The 27,774-nt window shown below is 43.7% G+C and overlaps 1 protein-coding gene across 1 annotated transcript in view; it reads right to left on the reverse strand.

The window, feature by feature from the left end:
* TDRD3 (tudor domain containing 3) overlaps window positions 1–27,774 on the reverse strand; it is a 414,934-nt gene that overhangs the window by 314,420 nt on the left and 72,740 nt on the right. The window lies entirely within an intron of this gene.

Here is a 27,774-nt window from a genome sequence, read left to right on the forward strand (position 1 = left end):
TGTAGGCGGCTTAGGAAGAAGGATCCTACTGGCAGATTCCCTAATCCAGCCTATGGACCCAGGGATATGATCCTTTTTATTTAGTATTAATTTTTTTATGATATATACAAGCGGACTTGGCTCACAGTATTCTTTGGGGTATGTATTTAGGCTGCTCTGTATTATTGCCTTGTGAGCCACGTCTCCTTAAAGGGAACCTGTGAGCAAGATTGTGCTGAGTAACATACACACAGTGTCAGGTCGGTGCCGCTCTACTGATTAAAATAATACCTTGGTTGATGGAATCCATCTTGTGGTTGTTGTTCAATCTTTACTTTCAGATATGATCGTACCCTAGGGTGGCCTGTGGGGGTCTTTATGTGGTGCTCTATTGCTATTTATCTGTATGGCTTCTGACAGGTCCTTCACTGACCTGCTCCTTATTTTACATAATGAATATTATATATACTAAAAAAAAAAAAATCACCTTCAGCAGGCAAGCGTCGGCGCCTGCGCTGCAGCATGATCACGTGTAAGTGTGCATTTAATTGTTTAAATTGCTTGAATAAATAAATTCATTAAAAAAAAAAAAAAACAACCTGTCTCAAAATGGCGCCGGACGTGCCAGCGCAGTAGTAGCTATCGGTGATGCAATAGATACTACTGTGCAGGCGCCATCTTGCTAGGGGGAAAAAAAATTGACTCCTCCAAGATGGCGCCAGCCGCGCCTACGATCCGATAATACACTGGCCACTTTTGACTTAGTGACATGTCATCTCTGGCAGCTGATTACTTATGGGTAGGATAGGTCATCAATAGCATATTGGTGGTGGTTAAACACTCGGCAGCCTTGTGGATCAGCTGAAATCTGCTCCAGTGGCGGCCAGACATAAGCAATGTTCCCGAAGGAACACCGCACCCCCAATTATGGCAGTACAATTACTGGAATGTGAGAGAAAGTGCAGTACTCCCGCAGAGGCCACTAATCAATGTGCAGGGTTGCTGTGTCACAACCCGTACATTGCTTATATACGCTCGCTTAATCACGTTTTGGCTGATGTGGCGGGGGGTGCCAGGTGTCGGACGCCCAGAAATCTCATATTCAAGACCTATGTAATGGATAGGTCATCAATTTTTAAGTCCCAGATAGCTCTCTTAACAACCATGCCAGTGTCACTAGCTGATGTACTGTATAGACCTTTTCTGGTGCATGATTAACAAATTCCATGTATTTCAGATGGTGGGAGATACGGCTCAACACTACACACATGAAGTGTGAAGGTAAAAGATGCCAAACAGTTGTAGTTTCCATTATAATATTGTGATGAATTGCAAATTATATGCAAAATAGTCTTTAATACGGTTTCACACTTTACATTTACTTCTGCAACATTCTCTTCCCCCCCCCCCCATCACTTTTACCATAAAGATCTTCAATACCGATTTACAACCACAAAGTTCAGATTTTCGGGGATGGTGTGTCTCGTGATGCCTTAGTGTTATCAATTGTTTAATACATGTATTCTTTGGTGACCCTTTAATGAAGACTTGAGGATATTACGGTCATTTCTAATACTTTCTCTTTTTCGTTTTTTTACCTTAGTGATGTTTTTCACTGATCATCATACTTGCATTTAAATATTGCACTTTATGTTGTAAGGGTTTGTACTCGCTCAGGTGCGGCGGGTGACACTCAGGAGACACGTTCCATTAAAAGTTCACAGGTTTATTGCTCCATAAACCACATAGTAAGAACAGAAAACAAATAGCCTTTAGCTCAGGAAAGGAAAATACAAATGTCCAGTCCTTCAGGCTCAGTCCTGGAGCCTTAACACACTGTGGAGGCTTTCTCCTCCACACACACACCTCCTGTGTTAAGCATTAGCCTGTCTTTTATGGATCTAACCACACCCACGAACCCATCACATGATTAGACATGTGGTTATGACATCACCACAGGTCCTGAAACATACATAGATAGGCATGGTTATGCCCCTTACCTAGGGGTGAAGTATATGGGTAGCCAGACCTTCCCATCTCTCATAGCTACCCGTAACCCGGACCCAAGTATACTAAACAATTCCTTATTGCTTTATGTGCATTAAAGAAAACACTCCGGGTTACATCACAGCGACAAGCCTTCTCTGTGACACATACCTCCTGTCGACTATACAACCTTTAGCCACGCTACATACCTCCCCCCTCTGCCTAAAGCCATGGGGCTTGGCACTTGTCCTAAACCGACTAGAGACCCCTCTCAGTCGTCCCTGACAGTCAAACCGTCTGTCTAAGTCAGGGCCTGTTATTGAATCCTTTCGTCGGCATTCGTCATCCATTTCCGTCACATACTTTGATAAAGATGACCCCTTGTCATCTCGCCTGCTACAGGATCTCCCGCTTAGGTCACTGAGCCCTGAGCTAACTGAGGAGTCACTATTTCTAGCTCTTCCCTCTGGCCACCTTCGGTTCTCCCTCTGTTGGTGATCTCTCCCATTGTCTTTCTTCGGAGAGCAGTTCTTCCCTTTATCTCTATATCCTCTGTTAGCTTGAGGACTTCGCGTCTTTAGAGAACCTCTTTGTCTCTGTATACCACAAGCTGAAGGTGGTGGCAATCAGTTTGCCAATTCCCGCAGCTCTATATTGACCTGCTCCCTCTCACGTCTTAGCTGCTCAACTTCTATTAGGTAACCCATGCGATACCCCAGGAGCATCCGGATATTTTCAAGACTCTCCATGGATCCGACAACAAGGAATGGAACCATCCCATCTCCACCCACGACCTGGGCCTTGTCATCACCCAGAACCCTCAGTCTCTTCACACCGGATCTATTTACAATATCCTGCATCACTCGCCCAAGCCTCCCGATAACTTTTCCCACCAAATTTCTGGGTACCAGAATGATGTCTTCCACCAAGCCGAGCCGATTTTGAGCTTCTCTCGCTAGCGCCAGACGTCGAGCGGCTTCCACATTCTTCAACGTAATCATTTGTTTTGTGCGGAGGCATTGTAGATGCATCTCTCTCAGGACAGCCACCCGCTTCAACGTGACTTCCCTAGTCGAAAGTATGATCAGTTGATGAGTCTCAGGCGCCCAGTGCACCCTATACGCTTTGACCGCCTTTTTAAAAGCCTCATGCACCTCCTCACTGGAACACACATCTTGCATGTCTTCGGGTACGTCTATTACACATTTGAAAACTGAAGTCTCACCCTCTTGGCCATATTGTTGGACCTCCTCGTCCTTAGGGTCAGCACAGTTTTCCAAGACCTCAACGTCCTTTGTTCGGCCATCTGCGTGGCTCTTTCCTTGCTGGATTTCTTCCTCCATAGAGGCCCCTTCTTTGATCAGCCTCTCCAGCTCACTCTCTTTCATTGCGTTAAGATCGGGAGAGGGCAAAAGTTCAGTGTCATGGTCATCCGTGACTTTCTGGAGTTAGGGATTAGTCACCTTTATCTTGAGCTCTCGGAGCACTTTATCTTGCTCCTCTGCCAGGCAGCAACGCTCATCCTCTCTCTGAAGAAGCTCCTGCTGATGCTTCTCTTGGGCCTCTCTGAGCACCTCCACATCTTTCCATATGGCCTTATTCATAGTTAATAGGTGACCTCTGAGCTCAGAGACTTCCTTCTCCAGCTCATCCACTCTGTGCTCAATCGCCAGTCTCAGGACCCTTTCTTGCTCGACTATCTCTTTAAGCAGCTCTATCTCATGGTCCTGCTCTCTTTTGGCCAGCAAATGTCGCACCACCAATTCTCTAATTAGATTTTCAGATGGGCTCTCTTGCCCACCTATAATTTGCCTCTTCAGAGTTCCACCTGTTCCTGCATCCGCCTCTATGGGGCTCTCTGTCTGTTCGCTCTTAGGTACCTCTTGACTTTTAGTAACTTCAGAGATCTCCATCTCTTCAGCATCAGGTACTCTGGAGCCTTCATACTGAGCCACTTCACCCTTTCCGGGCATTGCAGATATGGGATTACCACAGGTCTGTTTTAATTCCAGCCCTACCTCTGTGCTGGGATTTGTCAGAGGTAAAGTGACCTCCTTATCAAGGACAGTAACCTGGTCTGTACCTGACCCTGTCTCTTCCTCATCATCTCTCTTCTCAGAGGGTGTAACCTGTCCCGCCTTTCTGCGGCCCCCGCGACGAGATGAAGATCTGTGATTTTTACTCGGCTCCTCCTTACTGCACTCTTTTCCCTTTGCGCTCGAGTCACAGTCTGAATAGGAGTCACCTCCTCTCACGCTGTCATCCTGGAACAGCAAGTCCCCACTTAAACAGGTGTCAGACCCATACTTTCTTCCAGTCACCCGGAACTCTGGACTATCGACCTCAGGTGTCGCTATCTCCTTTTCATACATCACACCACTCGGAATCACTACAGCCGCCTGTTGTGGTGGGGCTCCCTTAGGGTCATTCTGACTCCGTTCTGAGCACTCAGACACTCCCCTTTCCTCCCACAAGTCCCAAAACCTTTCAAAGTCCTGGCCTATTACAACAGGGAATGGCAAGTCTGAGACTACAGGTACATCATGACTGGCAATAATAGTGGGAGTCTCCATGATTACCCTGGACACCGGATAATCCCTAGCGACCCCATTAACGCAGTGGGCTTCCATCTTCATTCTGGGAATCAGATAGACAGGGAGTGTGGCGCTCACCGGGCTCCCTGAGTCCAGAAGTCCAGTCACACACACTCCATTGACTTCTACAGAACAGCTCTGTGACATCTTGTCAGATGGAAAGTCAGTACAATATTCGGGACATGCGCTGTTCGAACACTGAACCCGGCAACAGTTCAACAGCGAATTCGCCGCCGCCCCTTTTTGGGCCACCACCCCTATTTGGGTTGCCGCCCCCTTTTTGGACTCCACTCCCTTTTGGGTTACCGCCCCCTTGTGTACCATTTTCTCCTTTAGGGCCACCACCCCTTTTAGGGACTCCACCCCCTTTTGGGCAACTACCCCCTTTTGAGACGCAGCCCCTTTTTGGCCAACCATAATTATTTGGGGTCACCGCTCCGTTTTGGGACTCCACCCCACTCTGGGTATACCCCATAGACTCCCCCACGGCACTCACAGGCCCCAACAGTACCACAGTACACTTAGGTCTTTTCTAGGCCGTTGATCCTTAAGAGTTTGTGTGACCTGGTTCACACTGTCCTTTTACAATACCTCACCAGCTCCTTGCTGGTACTGCCACAGCTCTTATTGTAGTCACAAACCACCGGCACCTCCGGCTGCCGATCACAAGCCGCTGCTGCTGCTGCAACTCCAGCTGCTGCAGAACCTCTTGCTGCAACTGCACTGCACGTAACCACCACAGACTTCGTGGACCCACCGATCCACAGCAAACTTCGTAACCCCGCAGACTTACCGCCAGATGCCTTCAGTCTTCGTGGCCCCGCCAAGCCACAGCAAGTTGATCAGAGAAGAAAAAAAATAATAATTCATGGACTTGCTGGTCCACAGCAAGCACCTGCACACGTGCTTTAAAAACCACAGTCTCTCACTGACCCCGGTGAGTATCACACAGACTCCTGTTTGTTACATACCCGGCTTTATAGCCCAAACACAGTTTCTCACTGACCCCGGTCAATAGCACACGGACTCCTGTCCGTTACCTGTTGGTGTCGGCCACACAGGTTCCTGGAACCCTCTTCTCCTCAGAGGTATCCCACAAACAGCAGTTCTGACTGACCCCGGTCAGTATTTACTCACGGTTGTCAAGACCGTCCACTCTTCTGGCTCAGACCAGTCAGCGCTGCAACATGTGCTCCTTGGATCTCTGCCCGCATTCGAAACACCAATTGTAAGGGTTTGTACTCGCTCAGGTGCGGCGGATGACACTCTGGAGACACATTCCATTAAAAGTTCACAGGTTTATTGCTCCATAAACCACATAGTAAGAACAGAAAACAAATAGCCTTTAGCTCAGGAAAGGAAAATACAAATGTCCAGTCCTTCAGGCTCAGTCCTGGAGCCTTAACACACTGTGGAGGCTTTCTCCTCCACACACACACCTCCTGTGTTAAGCATTAGCCTGTCTTTTATGGATCTAACCACACCCACGAACCCATCACATGATTAGACATGTGGTTATGACATCACCACAGGTCCTGAAACATACATAGATAGGCATGGTTATGCCCCTTACCCAGGGGTGAGGTATATGGGTAGCCAGACCCTCCCATCTCTCATAGCTACCCGTAACCCGGACCCAAGTATACTAAACAATTACTTATTGCTTTATGTGCATTAAAGAAAACACTCCGGGTTACATCACAGCGACAAGCCTTCTCTGTGACACATACCTCCCGTCGACTATACAACCTTTAGCCACGCTACAATGTATACTCCTATATATACACTCATCTTGACTTCTGCCTCACTACCATTTACTATCTGTGCGTGGACATTTCAATCTGTTTTTGAAGGTAAATTATTAAGCTGAATTTTGGTGCTGTAAGTGTTCCTCTTTGGTGTACCGGATACATATTATGTGGATCACATCACAGCCATTTATAGAAACCATATTTGTTATTATTACCATAAATAAGTTTAAAATAATCCAGGCTATTCAAAAAGGAAGACCAGATTAATGAAAACAAGGAAGAACAGATCAAGAAAATGTGTAACATTTGCCGTTTACATTTTCATTAGCAAATTAACACTTTAAATGCTACTCAGTGAAGAATGGAAACCATTTAGCACCTAAGGCAGAGACAGATGCTTTACAGCTAATGCTGCTAATTGGTCATGAATATCTTCCCAAAAAAAGCAAAAATAAATTTGACCAATTCTACTAATGTCTTGTCTCACAGCCCAAGTGGAACTAAATGCGCAAAGTAGGTTGAGAACTGATAGTCAGTACATATAACCGTCACGTATAGGCGAGAACTAATTACCAGCCAGAGCAATTCTGGGTAACTTGGTTGGTTACAAGCACAATGGTAAATCTGATAGGACAACTTTCCTGCTGTACATTATGAAGGTGACATTCACAATAAAAAGGTCTAGTTAGAAAGGAAATTAATTTTGATCAAGGAGCACCAGAACTTCCATAGGCTCCCTGCTCCCTTCATAGGTGAAAACAGATTTACACCGAGCATGTATGACAGAAATGAAAGTGTCTGAAGAGGTCATGGTGGAAGTTGTGCTAGATCATCTAGGATGATTGGCTTGGGGTGAAGATCTGGGGAGGCACATACATTGATGACCATGGGACTGTTAACAGTACCTCGACTGCTGGTAAGGGTCAGTTGGTGCAGAGGGCCATGGGTTCCTCCTACTGCAGAATAATGCCCGGACAGTGGGTAGACCGTTCCTTGATGATGAATGAGGGGGAGGAAATAAATCCAAATAGATAACTTTTATGTCTTTTACGTAAAATTGCTTTATTAACAGTGCAAGATGGGAGGGCAATGGTGACAACACAGTCACCCAACAGTGATTAAAAACAACTAATACACATAGAACACCGATAGGCCGCCTGCTGACCCATATAAAACATTATATTGGTTGAAATTATACATCATTTGGATCAAAATTTACAAAACTTCATAGGGGAACTCGAACCTGTATAGTGAAAAAATCCATTAAAGCAGACACCATATCAGAAACTAAATACCATTACTGATAATACCATTACCACTGATATCTGATACTTAGTGCTGCCACACTGGCATATGCTCAACTACAACTTAGTGCACAAGGAAACAGCGGTAAAGAAAATTAATCCATTACCCTAGAGTTCTAGTGTCTCAACAAGTGTAGTCACATTAGCATATACCAGGATGCTACAAAGTGCACAGGAAAAGAGCGGTAAAAATAGCGGTAAAGATAGTTAATACATCACCCTAGAGTTGCGGTATTTTGGCAGGTGCCAAGGTGGGGCGGACACCGAGACGCTGCACCTGCCAAAATACCGCAACTCTAGGGTGATGTATTAACTATCTTTACCGCTATTTTTACCGCTCTTTTTGAACTATGTGATCGGGTTACTCATGCTCATCACCGCCCCTGGAATCACGTTGCATTCCGTTGGTTTTCAGACACGAGCCCCGTTTCGTCAGAGGCATTTGATGGCCCTAACAGAATGGAGGGTGGTGCTCCTTTAGGTTAAAGCCATTTGGAGAGCAAAATCAGAGATAGAAACTATTGTAAGCCATAAATATATATTTATCATTGTTTGCTCGTTTATTTTCATATATTGAATAAAAGTTATATTTTAATGTTATTTATTCCCGAGCAATATTTGACAGAGAATTGACACTGGCCACTGAAGAGGCTGCAGCAATACTGAGGGAGATACAAGATGACATAAGAAGCCGCTTAGATGGCCCAGAAATCAGAGTCCCCACCGGAGAACTGCAGAATATGGAAAGCAAAGAAAAGAGCTCAGAATACGAAGCATTTAGTGATTTCACTGCTCATCTTTAATTAAAATAAACTAAAAGCTCACACACAAAAAACACCTTGTTAGATTTGCTCTACATGTATAATTTCCCTCCAAATAATGTATAATTATCTACAAAAAGGTCTATTAATGAAGCAATAATTACTGGATTGGAAAAGGAGTAGGAAAAACTCTCTATGGTAATCATCTTCGCTTCTTGGTAAAATAAAAGATGCAATAACCTCTTCCCTGTGCGGTGCACTAACTAGCCATGTGATTTATGTGCCATGCTCTTTCTACACTGATTGAAAGGGCTGGCGGTGGGAGAACAGAGGTCTGTATGTATGCCCCTGCCCGCACCTGCACTGTGCCTGGGAGAGAAGAAACAACTGGAGCTTTCTAATCAGCTCCCTCGTGTCCCCGAAGCCCACAAGTGAGAGCCTGAAGAGGAGAGCGGCCCCTGAGAACGCTTGTTTACTTGAACAACCGGCAAAAACACAGATTTCCCTTCTTCCCTAATGAAAGGCCTAGACTTGTAACATGCCAAATCCAATTATTTCTCTCTGAACTAAAAATATAGCAACATGATGTTTGCTGTAAAAAGCCGACAAGCTAATAGCATATTTTTATCTAATTAAGCAAGCAGGTAATAACGCTCCTGGTCAACTGGAGCTAATGTGTGGTAATATTAGACGCCGGCTGTATACATGCGGTTTCATACAGTACGGAAAGTCAGTCTGGTAGAAAGCAGACAGCAAACGATAGACATCTAAGAATGAACATTTGTGGCCAGCCCATTATCTGCAAAGATTGATAAAATGAAATCAGATCCCGTGAGACAAGCAATAAGCAGTAATAGTCCTATGGAAGATTGAGTGGGGTGGAACACACACAAAGGATTATGCTCTTAATAGACCATCATCATCTAAAAAGAACATAAATAATAATAGTAATAGTGTATTAAAAGAGTGGTGACATGAAACCAACAACCTAATCCAGCGTCTGTGAACTGCAAGATCATTCCACGTCCCAAAGGAGAAGAAAATAAATTATCATATGCCAAGCGATATTAACATGTGCCTTGAGCGTGCATGATCTTGCAAGGAGTTCTCTCCACATAACCGGGTCCATACTGTAACGGGGGGAATGGACAAACCTGTCCTTACTCTCACGTGAGGTTCTGCCCCCAGCTCAGTAGGTAATCACATTAGTATCAGTCTCATCTTTGGTGATCAAGAAATAAGCTGATATTACACCAGATTGCACGTTTGGGGCCAACAATCCAGGCTCCCCACCATACTGTAGGCAGCATGGTGGCTCAGTAGTTAGCACTGTTGCTTTGCAGCGCTGGGGTCCTGAGTTAAAAATCCGCCAAGGACAACATCTCCAAGGTGTTTGTGTGTTCTCCACATGTTTGTGTGGGTTTCTTCTGGTACTCCGGGTTTCATTCCACAACACAAAAGATGCACTGATGGGGAAAGTAGATTGCAAGCCCCAATAGTAATTACTATAATAATAATTTTATTTCTTTAGCGCCAGCATATTCTGTAGCACTTTACATTTTAGAGGGGACTTGAGCAGACAATTAAAGACGTTACAGAATAACAATCACATAAATCAACATATACAGTAGCATTCAATATAATAGCAGTCCAATATGACTAACCAGGTTAATCACGGTTTTGGGTATAAATTATATTACCACATGTCAATTTACCAGTTGGTGCCGTAGATTCTAAGAAAACCACCAGACTCAGCTGCTCAATACATTTGTCTGTATTTGTGTATATGCAATAGGTTTTGGGGTTTTGTTTAGCTTCTTTCTATTAATCTAATTAATGTATGATCTATGAATTACTTGTGTCTATGTAATAAAAGGCATTCAATTATTTGTAAGAACTAACAGAAATATTTGAGACTAATATACCGCCAGAGTGATTTGACATAATGAGTGATGGTTTTCCTCCTATTTCTGACATCAGCAGAAGTTATAGCTAAAGCTTTCATTATTAGCATTATTAGATCTGAGGCAATGGGACACAATGGTATTATAATTTAACATTTATCTGTGGCTGGCAAGCACAGGAGCCTGAAAGATTAAGCAGTCCCCAGCGACTGCCCACTTTAATCAACCCTGCGTTAGCAATATTGTATTTAGAGATCCATAAAGTCTGACTTTCCAAGAAGTTATGATCGACATAAAACACCAGCCTGAGTAAAGAACCTGAGATGACCACTGCCTGTGGAGCAAGACTCAATTAACTCCTAGGAATAAAAGTTTTACTTGCTTCACAGGTTTCTCAAAATTTAACTGAGCCAATAAAAGTTTCATACATTATTTAAAAGAACCTGCAAGAGTGAGCACTTAGCGCTCCATCCAATCAATCAGGAAACGCCACGTGCGGCATACACAGCCTTCTCACAGAGAAGCACATTTTACCTCCATTTTCCTTTTTATCCGGACGTGAAACTTCCTCCGGCCTAGGAAGACCAAAGAACCTTTCTACTAGTCAATAGCACATTTCTCCATCTAACTTCTCTTTCTTGAATAAATCATTGAACGATCAGCGGCGTCGCATGAGCAGTAATAAAGTTTACTACATATGAATGATTCATGAAATTAACCACATCTGGTGAGATTAGATTTTTTTTTGCAGGCATACTACAGACAGACTTCATGCATTTACCAGGGGAAATAAGAGGACTTAATTCACTGCATTACCCAAAATATCACCTTTACATATTTAAATAAAGATGACAAAAACAAGCGAGAGGAAAACCTGCAGCTTAGCCGGCAGTAAACAGCGTCCCTGTACATCCCTTATCACTCCACCGACATAATAGGGAACAGGTTTCCATACGGCAGCATTGCAGATAATGTCCCGGCTGTGACACAGCATATTTCTATTGAAAAGGAGTTCTCCGACGAAAACAAGTTCCCCCCGGTAGGGGTCTGATCACTGGGACCTGTACCCATCAGCAGAAGGGGCACTTGTAAGCCTCTTATATTAAAGCGGCAGTGCAAATCCTTGACTGCTGTTCCATCCATTTCCTATTGGGCTGCCATGCGCTGTGCTCAGTCCCATAGAGAATGAATGGAGCGGAGGTCCTGTCACTCCATTACGTAATGGGGTTTAAAGAATCCAATTGGGGATAAAAATTCCCCGGTCAGCCGATCAATGTAGGTCCCAGTAGTTGGACGGAGTCTAGAATAGAGATTGTGAGCAACATGTTCTCATCCAACATCAGTGTCTGACCTCACAAATGCTCTTCTGTATGAATGAGCAAAAAGACACCCCAAATAATCTTTTCCAAAGCTTTCCCAGTAGAGGAGAAGCCATTACATCTGGAAAGTGGAGACCAACTCCATATTAATACCTATGTATATCATAAAAGTTCCTGTAAGTGTAACGCAGTGTTGCTCCAATACTTGTGTACATATAGTGTATATGATAGGCCCAGCGATCAGTAATTTATCACTTATCTTTGGGAAAGGTGATACCAAGTTGTTTTCATTGGACAATCCCTTTAAATCAGTTAGGTACTTATGACAGGAGAAAAGTAAAACAATCGATTTTCGTCCCAGGTCACTACCGTTTACAATTGCCAAGCTTTTAATTAAATGGAAGCCATCGTCAGAAAATGACCGATTTTAATCAGATTTTTGTGTTACATTTATTTTATTTATTTTTTTATTTTTTTTAATCTTGGCAGTGGTTTTATGTTTTCTTATCACAATCTGCATAAAAAAAAAACCTAAAACTAGCATACTTGCAGTTCCTGTCTTTTCAGCAGAGGATTGCAATGACAGGCAACACCTGTATACACAGTGGATAAAGGATTCACCATTCACAGCAGGCAGTTTCACAGCAGGCCCAGATCCCCCTCCCTTCACAATGGCCTTAGCACATGCTGATGAAATGCTTTCTGAAACCCATTTGAAATGTCACAAAACCGGTCTGGTGAAGCCCCACTTTTTATATCAGACTAGCTAAATTCATATTCACCAAGACCCTCTCCTGTGACATCACAACTTACTCCACCACAGCAGCTCACCTGACCGATCCCGCGTGTGATGTCACAGCAGCTCACCTGACCGATCCCGCGTGTGATGTCACAGCAGCTCACCTGACCGATCCCGCGTGTGATGTCACAGCAGCTCATCTGACCGATCCCGCGTGTGATGTCACAGCAGCTCACCTGACTGATCCCTCGTGTGATGTCACAGCAGCTCACCTGACTGATCCCGCGTGTGATGTCACAGCAGCTCACCTGACTGATCCCGCGTGTGAGGTCACAGCAGCTCACCTGACTGATCCCGCGTGTGATGTCACAGCAGCTCACCTGACTGAACCCACGTGTGTTGTCACAGCAGCTCATATCACTGAACCCCATTTGTTTGTGGGTTCCCAGCTTCTTATTTATTGATGAAGAGGTGGTACTGCTAGCTAGAAGCCACATGACTCAAGGCTAAATGGAAAATCCCATGCTATAGTAACAATCTATGAGAAGTTTTGGGTCATGAATAGGAAGAAGCATGGCTTCTTACATATTATTATCTATTAAATATTAAAGTACCCCTGCTCCAAGGCACTAAAAATAACTATATATGTCCCTGGCGGCCCCTATTTGCCTCCTACTGCCTTCTCTGCTCAGATCGGCATTCCATTTCTCCTTTCTATAACGATAGGCGCACACGGTCAGTAAATGCTGCGGATTGGACGCTGCGTACCTCTGCAGCATCCAACCTGCAGTGTTCAGATGTTACAGCATAGTGGATGGGATTTCAAGAAATCCCATGCCCACTATGTGTGCAGCTGCGCCTTCCCTGTGGAGACGAACATGCGACGTGTCTTTCCAGACCGCAGCATGTCTATTTATCTTGCAGAGACGTGAGTCTCCGTAAGATAAATCTCACCCGTACAATGTATTGAATGCGGTGATTCTGCACGGTTCAGTGAACACATGCTGAATCACCTACTTTCAAAAGCCGCAGCGCTTTGGACTCAGCGAACATGTGAAGCATCCAAAACGCTGCCAATTACTGACCGTGTGCACATACCCCAAGATAGCTGCCACCAATTTGAGCAGAGGACGCAGAGAGAGGGAAATGCAGGGCATTAGGTAGGGTGACTGAACATGCGCCATTAATTTCATAGCGCTTTACATGTTTGTATAAAGCGGTTCCCATTGGGGCTCACAATCTAAATTCCCTATCAGCATGTCTAAAAAGTGAACACGAAAACCAGAATACCCAAAGGAAACCCTCACAAACACAGGGAGAACAAAGACTCCTGGCAGATGTTGTCCTTGGTGGGATATGAACCCAGGACTCCAGAGCAGCAAGTGCTAACCACTGAGCCACCAAGCTGCCCCACAGTGAAGACCTACAACCTTATTCATACACACATACTTGAACTTATTTCTTTATCCGCCCTAGCTGCTATTTTTGCATCCAACTATACATACATACATAGTCAATTGGTCAGAAACAAACAAGGCTTTCTTTCTGATAGTGTATGCTTCCTAAATTATAATATTAGTAGCACAATTTTTTGGATGAACCCCAAATCTGGTTTGATTATCACAAGTACTTATCCAATATTTTAATTAGAAATGATTCCCCCAGATATGCAATTGGTATTGTAAATACGTCAAAACATAATTATCCTGATCAGGTTCTCTGCAAATGTTGATCTCATGATTTAGAGCAGTCCGAAGAATAAAATACGGCACATTGCTGTAAATGTGCTTGTAATACAATGCAGTGGGGCAGAAGGTGATCGATTACAAATAAGAGCGCTTTCCTCATATACATACAAATGAATCCCCGTCAATCTATGCAAAGATTTGCAGCATGCTGCCAGGAGATGGGGGTTTCTAGATTATTTCACTCCTGGTAATGCAAGAAGGGAAGCAGCCACAAGATGGCACTGTTGGCACACTTCACGGAGAACAGAAACTAAAGCATTTTATTAGCAGCGGTCACCGTCATTTTGTTCTTCACGAAAACAATCCAGACCACACAACAGCAAAAAATAATTTCTTACAGGATATCAAGAGCAACATACTCCTTGATCCTGGAAAACTCGAAATAGTGTCAGACTTGAATATATATAGTGCTTGCAAGTAAATGTGCACAATAATATGCAATAGACTTAAGATGAACCTACACATTCTATAAGAAGCCCCAATAATTGCAATTTATGTAAACATCTAAAAATATGAAACTTATTTAAAACTACAAAAAAAGATGGGGAAAATTACATTCATCAACAGGGATCAAATTCTATTAAATAATTATAGTCATGGCCGAAAGTGTTGGCACCCTTGAAATTGTTCCAGAAAATGTAATATTTCTCCCAGAAAATTATTGCAGTCACACATGTTTTGTTCTACACAGGTTTATTTCCTTTGTGTGTTTTGGAACAACACAAAACCCTAAAAATGGGCAGGACAAAACTGTTGGCATCTGTTCAAAAGAATTTCACAACCCATAATCTCCCTAGTTGTGGAGGCAGAGAAAAATTGATGAAAGGTGGCGATGCAAGATAGCCCGGATGGTGGATAAGCAGCCCCAATCAAGTTCCAAAGAAATTCAAGCTTTCCTGCAGGCGCAGGATGCATTAGTGTCAGCGCGAACTATCCATCGACATTAGAATGAAATGAAACTCTTTGGCAGGAGACCCATGAGGACCCCACTGCTGACAGACATAAAAAAGCTAGACTGCAGTATGCCGAAATGTGCACGAGTAAGCCGAAAGCCTTCTGAGAAAGTGTCTTGGGGACAGACGAGACCAACATAGAGCTCTTTGGTAAAGCACATCATTCTACTGTTTACCAAAAACGGAATAAGGCCTACAAAGAAAGGAACACAGCACCTACAATTACATTTGGTGAGGGTTCAAACTGAAATGGATGGAAACAAAGCGCTGGAGAGGAGTCTGGATCTAAATCCCATTGAACACCCATGGAGAGATCTTAAAATTGCTGTTGGGAGAAAGTGCCTTCAAATTTGAGAGACCTGGAGCAGTTTGCCAAAGAAGAATGGTCCAATATTCCAGTGGAGAGGTGTAAGAAGTGACTGACTGCAGTTATTTCTTACAAAGGGTGTGCAACCAAATATTAAGCTGAGGGTGCCAATCATTATGTCCAGCCCATTTTTGGGGTTGTGTGTGAAATGATGTCCAATTTGAATTTTTGGCTCTGTTTTTTTTGTGTTGTTCCAATACACACAAAGGAAAAAAAACATGTGTATAACCAAACATGTGTAATTGCAATAATTTTCTGGGAGAAATACTTCATTTTCTGGAACAATTTCAAGGGTACCATGACTGTATATGGCTGCACCTGTATTTTAACCCCTTAATCCCATATGACGTACTATCCCGTCAAGGTGACCTGGGACTTAATTCCCAGTGACGGGATAGTACGTCATAGCCGATCGGCCGCGCTCACGGGGGGAGCGCGGCCGATCGCGGCCGGGTGTCAGCTGCCTATCGCAGCTGACATCCGGCACTATGTGCCAGGAGCAGTCACGGACCGCCCCCAGCACATTAACCCCTGGCACACCGCGATCAAACATGATCGCAGTGTACCGGAGGTACAGGGAAGCATCGCGCAGGGAGGGGGCTCCCTGCGGGCTTCCCTGAGACGATCGGTACAAGGGAATGTACTCACCTTGTACCGAGCGTCTCCTCCCTGCAGGCCCCGGATCCAAAATGGCCGCGGGGCTGCACCCGGGTCCTGCAGGGAGTACTTCCGGGTCCGGAGCAGGCTGCAGATGAAAGCTGCAGCCTGCAGCGATGTGAGTGAGAGCGCCGATCTGATAGAGTGCTGTGCACACTATCAGATCGGCGATCTGTGATGTCCCTCCCTGGGACAAAGTTAAAAAGTAAAAAAAAAAAATTCCACATGTGTTAAAAAAAAAAAAAAAAAAAAAAAAAAAAAAAAATTCCTAAATAAAGAAGAAAAAAAAAAATATATTATTATAAATACATTTCTTTATCTAAAAAAAGAAAAAAAACAATAAAAGTACACATATTTAGTATCGCCACGTCCGTAACGACCCAACCTATAAAACTGTCCCACTAGTTAACCCCTTCAGTGAACACCGTAAGAAAAAAAAAAAAAACGAGCCAAAAAACAGCGCTTTATTATCATACCGCCGAACAAAAAGTGAAATAACACGCGATCAAAAAGATGGATATAAATAACCATGGTACCGCTGAAAACGTCATCTTGTCCCGCAAAAAACGAGCCGCCATATAGCATCATAACCAAGAAAATAAAAAAGTTATAGTCCTCAGAATAAAGCGATGCCAAAATAATTATTTTTTCTATAAAATAGTTTTTATCGTATAAAAGCGCCAAAACATAAAAAAATGATATAAATGAGATATTGCTGTAATCGTACTGACCCGACGAATAAAAGTGCTTCATCAATTTTACCAAACGTGGAACGGTATAAACGCCTCCCCCAAAAGAAATTCATGAATAGCTGGTTTTTGGTCATTCTGCCTCACAAAAATCGGAATAAAAAGTGATCAAAAACTGTCACATGTCCGAAAATGTTACCAATAAAAACGTCAACTCGTCCCGCAAAAAACAAGACCTCACATGACTGTGGACCAAAATACGGAAAAATTATAGGTCTCAAAATATGGAGACGCAAAAACTTTTTTGCTATAAAAAGCGTATTTTAGTGTGTGACAGCTGCCAATCATAAAAATACGATATAAAAAACGCTATAAAAGTAAATCAAACCCCCCTTCATCACCCCCTTAGTTAGGGAAAAATAATAAAATTAAAAAAATGTATTTATTTCCATTTTCCCGTTAGGGCTAGGGTTAGGGCTAGGGTGAGGGCTAGGGTTAGGGTTAGGGCTAAAGTTAGGGTGGGGCTAAAGTTAGGGATAGGGTTGGGGCTAAAGTTAGGGTTGGGGCTAAAGTTAGGGTTGGGGATAAAGTTAGGGTTAGGGTTTGGATTACATTTACGGTTGGGATTAGGGTTGAGATTAGAATTAGGGGTGTGTCAGGGTTAGGGGTGTGGTTAGGGTTACAGTTGGGATTAGGGCTAGGGGTGTGTTTGGATTAGTTTCAGGTAGAATTGGGGAGTTTCCACTGTTCAGGCACTTCAGGGGCTCTCCAAACGCGACATGGCGTCCGATCTCAATTCCAGACAATTCTGCGTTGAAAAAGTAAAACAGTGCTCCTTCCCTTCCGAGCTCTCCCGTGCGCCCAAACAGGGGTTTACCCCAACATATGGGGCATCAGCGTACTCGGGACAAATTGGACAACAACTTTTGGGGTCCAAGTTCTCTTGTTATCTCTGGGAAAATAAAAATTTGGGGGGCTAAAAAAATCATTTTTGTGGGAAAAAAAGGATTTTTTATTTTCACAGCACTGCGTTGTAAACTGTAGTGAAACACTTGGGGGTTCAAAGTTCTCACAACACATCTAGAGAAGTTCCTTGGGAGGTCTAGTTTCCAATATGGGGTCACTTATGGGGGGTTTATACTGTTTGGGTACATCAGGGGCTCTGCAAATGCAACATGACGCCTGCAGACCAATCCATCTAAGTCTGCATTCCAAATGGCGCCCCTTCCCTTCCGAGCTCTGCCATGCGCCCAAACAGTGGTCCCCCCCACATATTGGGTATCAGCATACTCAGGACAAATTGGACAACAACTTTTGGGGTCCAATTTATCCTGTTACCCTTGTGAAAATATAAAACTGGGGGCTAAAAAATCATTTTTCTGAAAAAAAAAGCATTTTTAGTTTCACGGCTCTGCGTTATAAACTGTAGTGAAACACTTGGGGGTTCAAAGCTCTCAAAACACATCTAGATAAGTTCCTCAGGAGGTCTAGTTTCCAATATGGGGTCACTTGTGGGGGGGTTGTACTGTTTGGGTACATCAGGGGCTCTGCAAATGCAACGTGACGCCTGCAGACCAATCCATCTAAGTCTGCATTCCAAATGGCGCTCCTTCCCTTCCGAGCTCTGCCATGCGCCCAAACAGTGGTTCCCCCCCACATATGGGGTATCAGCGTACTCAGGACAAACTGGACAACAACTTTTGGGGTCAAATTTATCCTGTTGCCCTTGTGAAAAAATAAAACTGGGGGCTAAAAAATCATTTTTCTGAAAGAAAAAAAAAGCATTTTTAGTTTCACGGCTCTGCGTTGTAAACTGTAGTGAAACACTTGGGGGTTCAAAGTGCTCACCAGACATCTAGATAAGTTCCTTAAGGGGTCTACTTTCCAAAATGGTGTCACTTGTGGGGGGTTTCAATGTTTAGGCACATCAGGGGCTCTCCAAACGCAACATGGGGTCCCATCTCAATTCCAGTCAATTTTGCATTGAAAAGTCAAATGGCGCTCCTTCGCTTCCGAGCTCTGTCATGTGCCCAAAAAGTGGTTTACCCCCACATATGGGGTATCGGCGTACTCAGGACAAATTGTACAACATCTTTTGGGGTCCATTTTCTCCTGTTACCCTTAGTAAAATAAAACAAATTGGAGCTGAAGTAAATTTTGTGTGAAAAAAAGTTAAATGTTCATTTTTATTTAAACATTCCAAAAATTCCTGTGAAACACCTGAAGGGTTAATAAACTTCTTGAATGTGGTTTTGAGCACCTTGAGGTGTGCAGTTTTTAGAATGGTGTCACACTTGGGTATTTTCTATCATATAGACCCGTCAAAATGACTTCAAATGAGATGTGGTCCCTAAAAAAAAATGGTGTTGTAAAAATGAGAAATTGCTGGTCAACTTTTAACCCTTATAACTCCCTAACAAAAAAAAATTTTGGTTCCAAAATTGTGCTGATGTAAAGTAGACATGTGGGAAATGTTACTTATTAAGTATTTTGTGTGACATATCACTGTGATTTAAGGGCATAAAAATTCAAAGTTGGAAAATTGTGAAATTTTCAAAATTTTTGCCAAATTTCCATTTTTTTCACAAATAAACACAAGTTATATCGAATAAATTTTACCACTAACATGAAGTACAATATCTCACGAGAAAACAATGTCAGAATCCCCAAGATCCGTTGAAGCGTTCCAGAGTTATAACCTCATAAAGGGACAGTGGTCAGAATTGTAAAAATTGGCCCGGTCATTAACGTGCAAACCACCCTCGGGGCTTAAGGGGTTAAAGGGAACCTGACAGCTGATACATGCTGCCTGATGCACGGACAGCATGTATCAGACACCAGCTGTATGATTTCGGTCACGTATGTAGGAATCTGAAACACATTAGCGATTTGAGAAAAACATAGCTTAATAGCCGCCAGGGACCAAGTGACACGAGAGAGACTTGTCAGACAGGGGGGTTCTCGGCGGCTGCCCTGGAGTTACAGGTCTCTCTCTGGATGTGTGTAGAGGGAGACACCTGTCAGTCATTGACAGCGGGCAGGGAGAAGCCACCGGGGACCAGCCTGTCCAACAAATCTCTAGTGCCATCAAACTAGGTTTTCTCTGAAGTACACAGAGTTTCAGAGTCAAACATATATGGCTGAAATCATAAAGCAGGTACATGCTGCCCATGGTTCATTCACAATTCTCTTGCAGAGTGCAGGCAGACGGATGTTTGTCTCACGTTAGGATCACACTACAATCTCCTCGGACTAACCATCTGCTCTCCTGACGCGAGGGTGGCAGCTGCATAGAAATACATCACGCTGTAACGTCCAGGTCAGGAGAGGTGCCGAGCCAGTCCGTGAACTGCAATGTGATCCTCGCACGAGAAATACGGCTGGCCAGCTGCCCCCTTAGGGCTTGTTTCCACTTGCGAGAAACACGTCCGTGTCTCACATGTGGAAACCAAGCTCTGCATTGGGCAAGGTGATGATGCTGGAACTTTTGTTTGGTGCCGTTCCAATGAGATTTATAAAGAGGACTGCCTGAAGAGAACATGCAAATTTCCACAGTCATTGATGATATGGGGCTGCATGTCAGGTAAAGGCACTGGGGAGATGGCTGTCATTACATCTTCAATAAATGCACAAGTTTATGCTGATATTTTGGACACTATTCTTATCCCATCAATGGAAAGGATGTTTGGGGATACTGAAATCATTTTTCAAGATGATAATGCATCCGGCCATAGAGCAAAAACTGTGCAAACATTCCTTAAACAAAGACACATGAGGTCAATGTCATGGCCTGCAAATAGTCCGGATCTCAATCCAATCGCAAATCTTTGGTGGCAGTTGAAGAAAATGGCCCATGACAAGGCTCCAACCTGCAAAGCTGATCTGGCAACAGCAATCAGGGAAAGTTGGAGCCAGATTGATGAAGAGTACTGTTTGACACTCATTAAGTCCATGCCTCAGAGACTGCAAGCTGTTATAAAAGCCAGAGGTGGTGCAACAAAATACTAGTGATGTGTTGGAGCGTTTTTTGTTTGTTTGTTTTTCATGATTCCATAATTTTTTCCCTTATAATTGAGTGATTCCATAATTTTTACCCTATGCTTGGTTAAAAAAAGTAACCATTACTGACTACCACATTTTTTGTTCTTGATTTCTTTTAGGGTATGTGTCCACCTTCAGGATAACATCCGGATTAGCTGCGACTTGGATGCTGCGTACAGCCGCAGTGTTCAACCCGCAGTGTCCAGATGTTACAGCATAGTGGAGGGGTTTTTATGAAATCCTGTCTCCACTATGCATGCGAACACGCATCTGGCGGCCCTGCGTTTACGGACATGCGGCACGTCTTTTTAGAACGCAGCATGTCTGTTTACCTTGCGGCGACGCTCTGTTGCCACAAGGTAAATCACAGGGCCCTATGGGGTGCGGAGATTCCGAATGTGTGCAATGAACACATCCGAAATCACTGCGCATACAGAAGGGGCGTCGCTTTGGGCGGAGCGGGTTTTCCGCTCAGTCCAAAGCACCGTCATTATGGACCATGGACACGCACCCTTAGAGTTTCTTAAAGCCAGAATGTTACCATTTGAAATTACTTTACTTTTGTGCCATGTCTGTGATCTGCTTTTGTTCTCCAAAATTAAACAACTGAATGAACATCCTCCAAGGCCGGTGATTCCATAATTTTTGCCAAGGGTTGTAGATGTTTAAAAATCAGTCTCGGATTTCTGCTGTCCATGGTTCGTCACCGTGAATCAGCTACCATGCTTCATTTAACATCTGCTAGATAGTTTCTTAAAAATATATGTAAATATGCAAATGAGGTGATTGGAGCACAGTGGGTGGGGCCGTATAGTCTGGATCAACTCTTCCTCATGCAATTTTAGTACAGTGCTGTCAATCAAAGCAGTGGGTAGCGGATTTAGCCATTTAGACAGTTGCAGGGAGAGTGCTCCAGATCGCATGGCCCAGCCACAGCACAGGACCACCTACAAGGACCTGTGAATACCTTGTTTAGCATTTCCTGGCTCACAATCCACAGAATGGCCATTATTTTTGCGGATTAACCTCTTTGAAGGATTATAGGGCTAATCCAGACAGATCCGCTGGCACATCCGCAGCAGAAATATGCATTGCAGCTTCAGATTTCTGCTACGGAGATTCTCTAAAAACTACACGCCATGGGATCATGTGCTACAATATAAGAAGATCACAAATGAGCAGGGATTATCTTACAGGTACAAATTGCACTGTCCAGAATACATGGATTTTTTTTTCTAGGAAGTAAAATGCAACAAAAATTCTTCAACTCAACCAGAAAAATACCCCACTGATGGATTATATTTCCATTAGTCAGAAATGATAGTTTCATTACCAGGCACCGAGTGATCGCTATGGGTCACTCCGCCGAATGTCTGTGCTTACGGGCCTAGGAAGATGCTAATCACAGCATGAAGACGACAGACTTCCTAATACATTTTTGATTAAAGACGATGCACGTCACAAATGCAAAGAAACGCATTCACTTTAATAAGGAGCCACAGGATGTCACCCTTGTAACACGGTACATCTGTAGACATCGCCGGCTGAAACCAAGGGAATATGATTTTAGAAAACTCCAGTCTCCAAGGTGTTTCAAAAACTTGGTGCCTAAGTTTTAATGAGACGGACGATGCTTCGTGGTTACAAATTTAACTTCGAGTTCACCTGTGTAATATTATCGAAGTACAGACAAGTCTTCATGACTTTCAACTTTATCTACAAATTGAAGCTAACAAAGGAAGCCTTTATCAGAGAGAAATTCTAACTTCACAGGCTGCATTACACTAAGCAGGCATTCTGCATGACTTCCAGCTGCGCCAATCCTAATGTGCCAGGAGGACGTGGACGCACACATACATAGCTGGATTTACTAAAAAATCCAATGTGCATAGATATTCAGGGGCTTAGTATCGCCTCCATACAGCAGAACAGGTGAGAGTTGTATGTACATTTTATTATTTTATTTATTATTATTTATTTATATAGCACCATTAATTCCATGGTGCTGTACATGAGAAGGGGTTACATTAAAATACATATATCACTTACAGTAAACAAAACTAACAATGACAGACTGATACAGAGGGGAGAGGACCCTGCCCTTGCGGGCTTACATTCTACAGGATTATGGGGAAGGAGACAGTACGTCGGGGGTTGCAGTAGCTCCGATGGTGTTGAAGTGGCCGTGTGGTCATTACAGGCTGTAAGCTTCTTTGAAGAGATGTGTTTTCAGGTTTCTTTTGAAGGATCCAAATGTGGTGGATAACCGGACGTGTTGGGCGACAGAATTCCAGAGGATGGGGGATATTCAGGAGAAGTCTTGGAGGCGATTGGGTGAGGAGCCAATAAGCATAGAGGAGGAGAGAAGGAGGTCAGGAATAGCAGGGTGAGGAAGATCAGGAAAGTTGGGTGATGGTGATGGGATTGGGGGTGCAGCCAGCGGACATACCAGGAATAGCAGGGTGAGGAACATCAGGAAAGTTGGGTGATGGTGATGGGATTGGGGGTACAGCCAGCGGACATACTAGGAATAGCAGGTTGAGGAAGATCAGGAAAGTTGGTGATGGTGATTTTATTACTTGTCTCTAAACTAACAAGAGAAGAGTGCCTTATTGGAGATCCTTATAAATAGCAGGTTCAGATAGTAATTAGCGAGACACTTGTATTTTAGTGTAAATTGCGATCCGCTGAATATCCATGTGAATGGGGTTTTCAAAACATCAATGATATTAGAGAGTATGAAAAAAAAAAATCATAAGGCAGAAATCAGAAAATGTGCAAATGTAGATTTCACGGCATAAGGGAAGGCCAAAGACACAATTATTGTATGTTCGTGATACAATCAGTAACAAAAATTCTCCACCATGCCTAGACTTAGCCTAAGAAGTGATCCAGATAAGACAGGACCGATTTTTATTTTTTTGAATTTGAAAAGGAATGTTATATGAAACTAGAAAATAAAAATAAAATTTCAGCCGGCCAGGAGAGATCAGCAAAGTTTGCAATCGCTATACTTGTCGGCTACAGAGCCGTACGTGTCATTTGTCATTTTCAGACATTCAACCAACATGAATCCATGACACTGCCATATAGTGTGAAGATAAAAGAGGCAACATTTAGTCCTTAAAAATATTCAGGATGTAAATATACACGCATCATACTGCAATATCAAGACAGCAATAGTGAACACCATTCATTATCCCACTAAAATGGCACCTGTCAGGGGTGGGGTATATTAGGCAACAGTCAGTTCAAGCGGTTGACTTAGGGTACCGTCACACAGTGCCATTTTCATCGCTACGACGGTACGATTCGTGACGTTCTAGCGATATCGTTACGATATCGCAGTGTCTGACACGCAGCAGCGATCAGGGACCCTGCTGAGAATCGTACGTCGTAGCAGATCGTTTGGAACTTTCTTTCGTCGCTTGATCACCCGCTTGTAACCAGGGGAAACATCGGGTAACTAAGCGCAGGGCCGCGCTTAGTAACCCGATGTTTACCCTGGTTACCAGCGTAAACGTAAAAAAAAAAAACAGTACATACTTACATTCCGGTGTCCGTCCTCCGGCGTCTCAGCTTCTCTGCACTGTGAGCGCCTGCCGGTCAGAAAGCGAGCACAGCGGTGACGTCACCGCTCTGCTTTCCGGCTATGGTGCTTACACAGTGGAGAAGCAGAACGCCGGGGGACAGACACCGGAATGTAAGTATGTACTGTTTGTTTTTTTTACGTTTACGCTGGTAACCAGGGTAAACATCGGGTTACTAAGTGCGGCCCTGCGCTTAGTAACCCGATGTTTACCCTGGTTACCCGGGGACTTCGGCATCGCTCCAGCGCCGTGATTGCAAAGTGTGACCGCAGTCTACGACGCTGGAGCGATAATCATACGACGCTGCGACGTCACGGATCGTGCCGTCGTAGCGATGAAAATGGCACTGTGTGACGGTACCCTTAGCCTACAAATGCCCCAGGTACAGCTCAATCTATCTGAGCATCTGTAGGGATACCTGGACGTCCAATCCATGGAGGACTCGCCTGGTAAACCAATGACTGAATTGTCAGCGATAAACCACCAGCATCGTGATATTCTGTTGGGGTATTGTTGCATTAATACTCCACAGGATTCTCTGAGGCCTACAGATGGGAGAATTGATTCTCAAGACCCCAGCCCATCGGCAGATTAGTAACCTGTGACTGCTGGACGGGGGGCCCGAGAGTCTCCTTACCTCCCAGCATTCCCAGTTCCTCTTAATTAGGCAGGAGGCACACATGGCATCGAACCAACCTGGATAACAAAAAGAAGAGCCAGAAATGCCAGGAGGTACAGAGATCCGCCAGCCAGGAAGGCTCCCATCCACCACCACAGATTACTGATCTGCCCAATGGACGTGAATATTGTGAATCATTTCTCCAATCTCTAAAGATACGTCCCCAGTAGACTGCTGGGCATAATTACTCTGAGAGCAACATCCCCTTGGTAAGCCCCTAAAAATTAGAACTAAATAAAGTCCAATATCTATGAACCGTTTGGAGGATTTAAAAAACAACAACAGAAAAAAACAATAACTAGGGGCACAGCAGGAATAGAATAGAATAGAGTAAGAGGAAAATCTGGAACAGAACAGTGGTGCGAAGTAATGGACAGGAGATTAAGGGGCAGATTCAGGATGGGGTAAAAAGTATTCTGGTGTAAAAAGCTTTGAAGTGTCACAACACTTTTCCGCAATTCAAGGCTGCGCTAAAATGTTGGGACTCTTGGTGTTCCCATGCCATTTTCGCTATACTCTAATAAAGTCAGCATAATAATACCGTAATCTTTATTTTTATATAGCACTAACATATTCCGCAGCGCTTTACACACATTATCATCGCTGTCCCCAATGGGGCTCACAATCTAAATTCCCTATCAGTATGTCTTTGGAATGTGGGAGGAAACCAGAAAACCCGGAGGAAACCCACGCAAACACGGAGAGAACACACAAACTCTTTGCAGATTTGAACCCAGGACTCCAGCACTGCAAGGCTGCAGTGCTAACCAGTAAGCCACCGTGCTGCATAATGAGGGGCTGCATTCTCTGCCTGGACTGCAGTAGGATTTGTGGTGAGGCGTACGCGACTTGTCCATCGCTCTTGATTCATTAAGAGCCTCCAGCATTAATAATGCCGGCCTTGATGAATTAGGGCCTTATTGTTTATCAAAAACCTAAAGTGATACCAGGTCAGAAAAGCGCCGTATACATTATAGATTGGATACAGTTTCTACAAAAACAAGGAACAGTCACAATTGCAGAAATGCTACAAAAGCAGTGAGAAAAAACAGCAGCTGAGAAATCAGTAATGATGTACTGACCGACCGGCATCAAATACTACTGTAACAATGGTAAAAAAAAGCTGCATTACAGAATGCACTAACAGAAAGCATTGTGGGGCTACATTTCTTACATATTGATGACAGGTCCAAACATTAGGTTTAATGAACCATTTTAGCACAAAATGCCACAAATTGTCAGGGTCAAGAATTTTAATAGGCCTCTGAAGCTTGCACAGCCCAAATAGATGAGCGTTTCAAGGACACAGGCAAATAAATGCACTGAAGAGTATAAAAAGGATTTCTACTGGGAGCAGGGAATATTTGGCCTCAGAGGACGCCCACCACCAGCACATTTCTACCACAGCCTTGCCATTATTCAACCAGTACTCTTCAGGGAAAAGAATTGTCATAAATTAAATGATGTTTAATGATGACAACAGGAGGTGGAGGCGATTTCCTAAATGGGAGAACATGGTGTGCACAAAATGTATTATCGCTTTTAGAAGCCTTTTGCATCTACTTAACAAATTAGAGGACGACGTATTGGAGATACAACAAGAGGGAATGATGGTAAAAGGACAAGTGGAACCATCGAGAACAAAGGAGGAGGCTTAATGAGCCCGCCAGAGCCCACCACTTACCAGCCCTCGAGTAGGAAGACACTCGAGTCATTCACATCCTACTTGCTGCTTTAAGAAGCACTCAGAGTAGAACTAACTCTGTTCTACCCTTAAACTGCTAAGTATTCAAGAAATGAAATAATGTAAAATGTATTGTGGCTCTCTTTTATTTGCACGTATGTCGTGATGTTCACAAGATCTTAGTGAAATGTTAACAGATGTGAGAGAAGAATCTGTCAAACAACATATGCAAAAGAATTTCAGAAGTTTCTTGTGTTTAGGAAACAAGAATCTGCATTTAGCACATGTTAAGTGTTGCAAAGAATTATTCAAATCCGAAAAACCCAACTAAGGAATTCTTAAAGTAGTCCTGCCTTTTCTCATAGTCTTCCTGCCCTCAAAAAGTCAAAACTGCTTTAGATGCACATAACAGTTTAATATGTGTGCAGGAACGGTCTAATATACATACCGTATATACTGGAGTATAAGCCGAGATCTTCAGCCCCACTCGGCTTATAATCGAGTGAGGGTCCAGAACATGGAGGGAGAACGGCAGCAGTGGGTCACAGGAGGCAGGAGCCAGCTGCTGTGGCTAACTCCAGGACCCGCTGCTAAAGAGAAATTAATATTCATTGCGCTGGCAGTGAATATTTATTTCTCTGAAATAACGCGCACAGTGTCAACCGCAGTTGCTGGCTTCCTGCAGCAACCGGGTGGCCACGTGTGCCCGCTATTTAATAGTAATGAATATTCACTGCCCTCCACATACAGTCCTGGAGTGGGGAGCGGTGAGTATTCCGGCAGCTGCGCTCTGCTTTTAAGCAGCACATGACGTCCCTGCCATGCGCTGCTTACAAGCATAAAGCAGCTGCTGGCACCGACACAAGACAATGCGAGGGAGCGCAGGAAGGCAAATATAATTTATTATTTTAAATGTTTTTTGATGGGGTCCATGCATACCAGGATGGGGATGGGGGGCAATCATACAAGGATAGGGATGAGGAGCCATGCAGTTCAGGATAGAGATGAGGAGCCATGCATACAAGGATA

Source organism: Ranitomeya variabilis, chromosome 3, assembly GCF_051348905.1.
Source record: "Ranitomeya variabilis isolate aRanVar5 chromosome 3, aRanVar5.hap1, whole genome shotgun sequence".
Lineage (NCBI taxonomy): Eukaryota > Metazoa > Chordata > Amphibia > Anura > Dendrobatidae > Ranitomeya > Ranitomeya variabilis.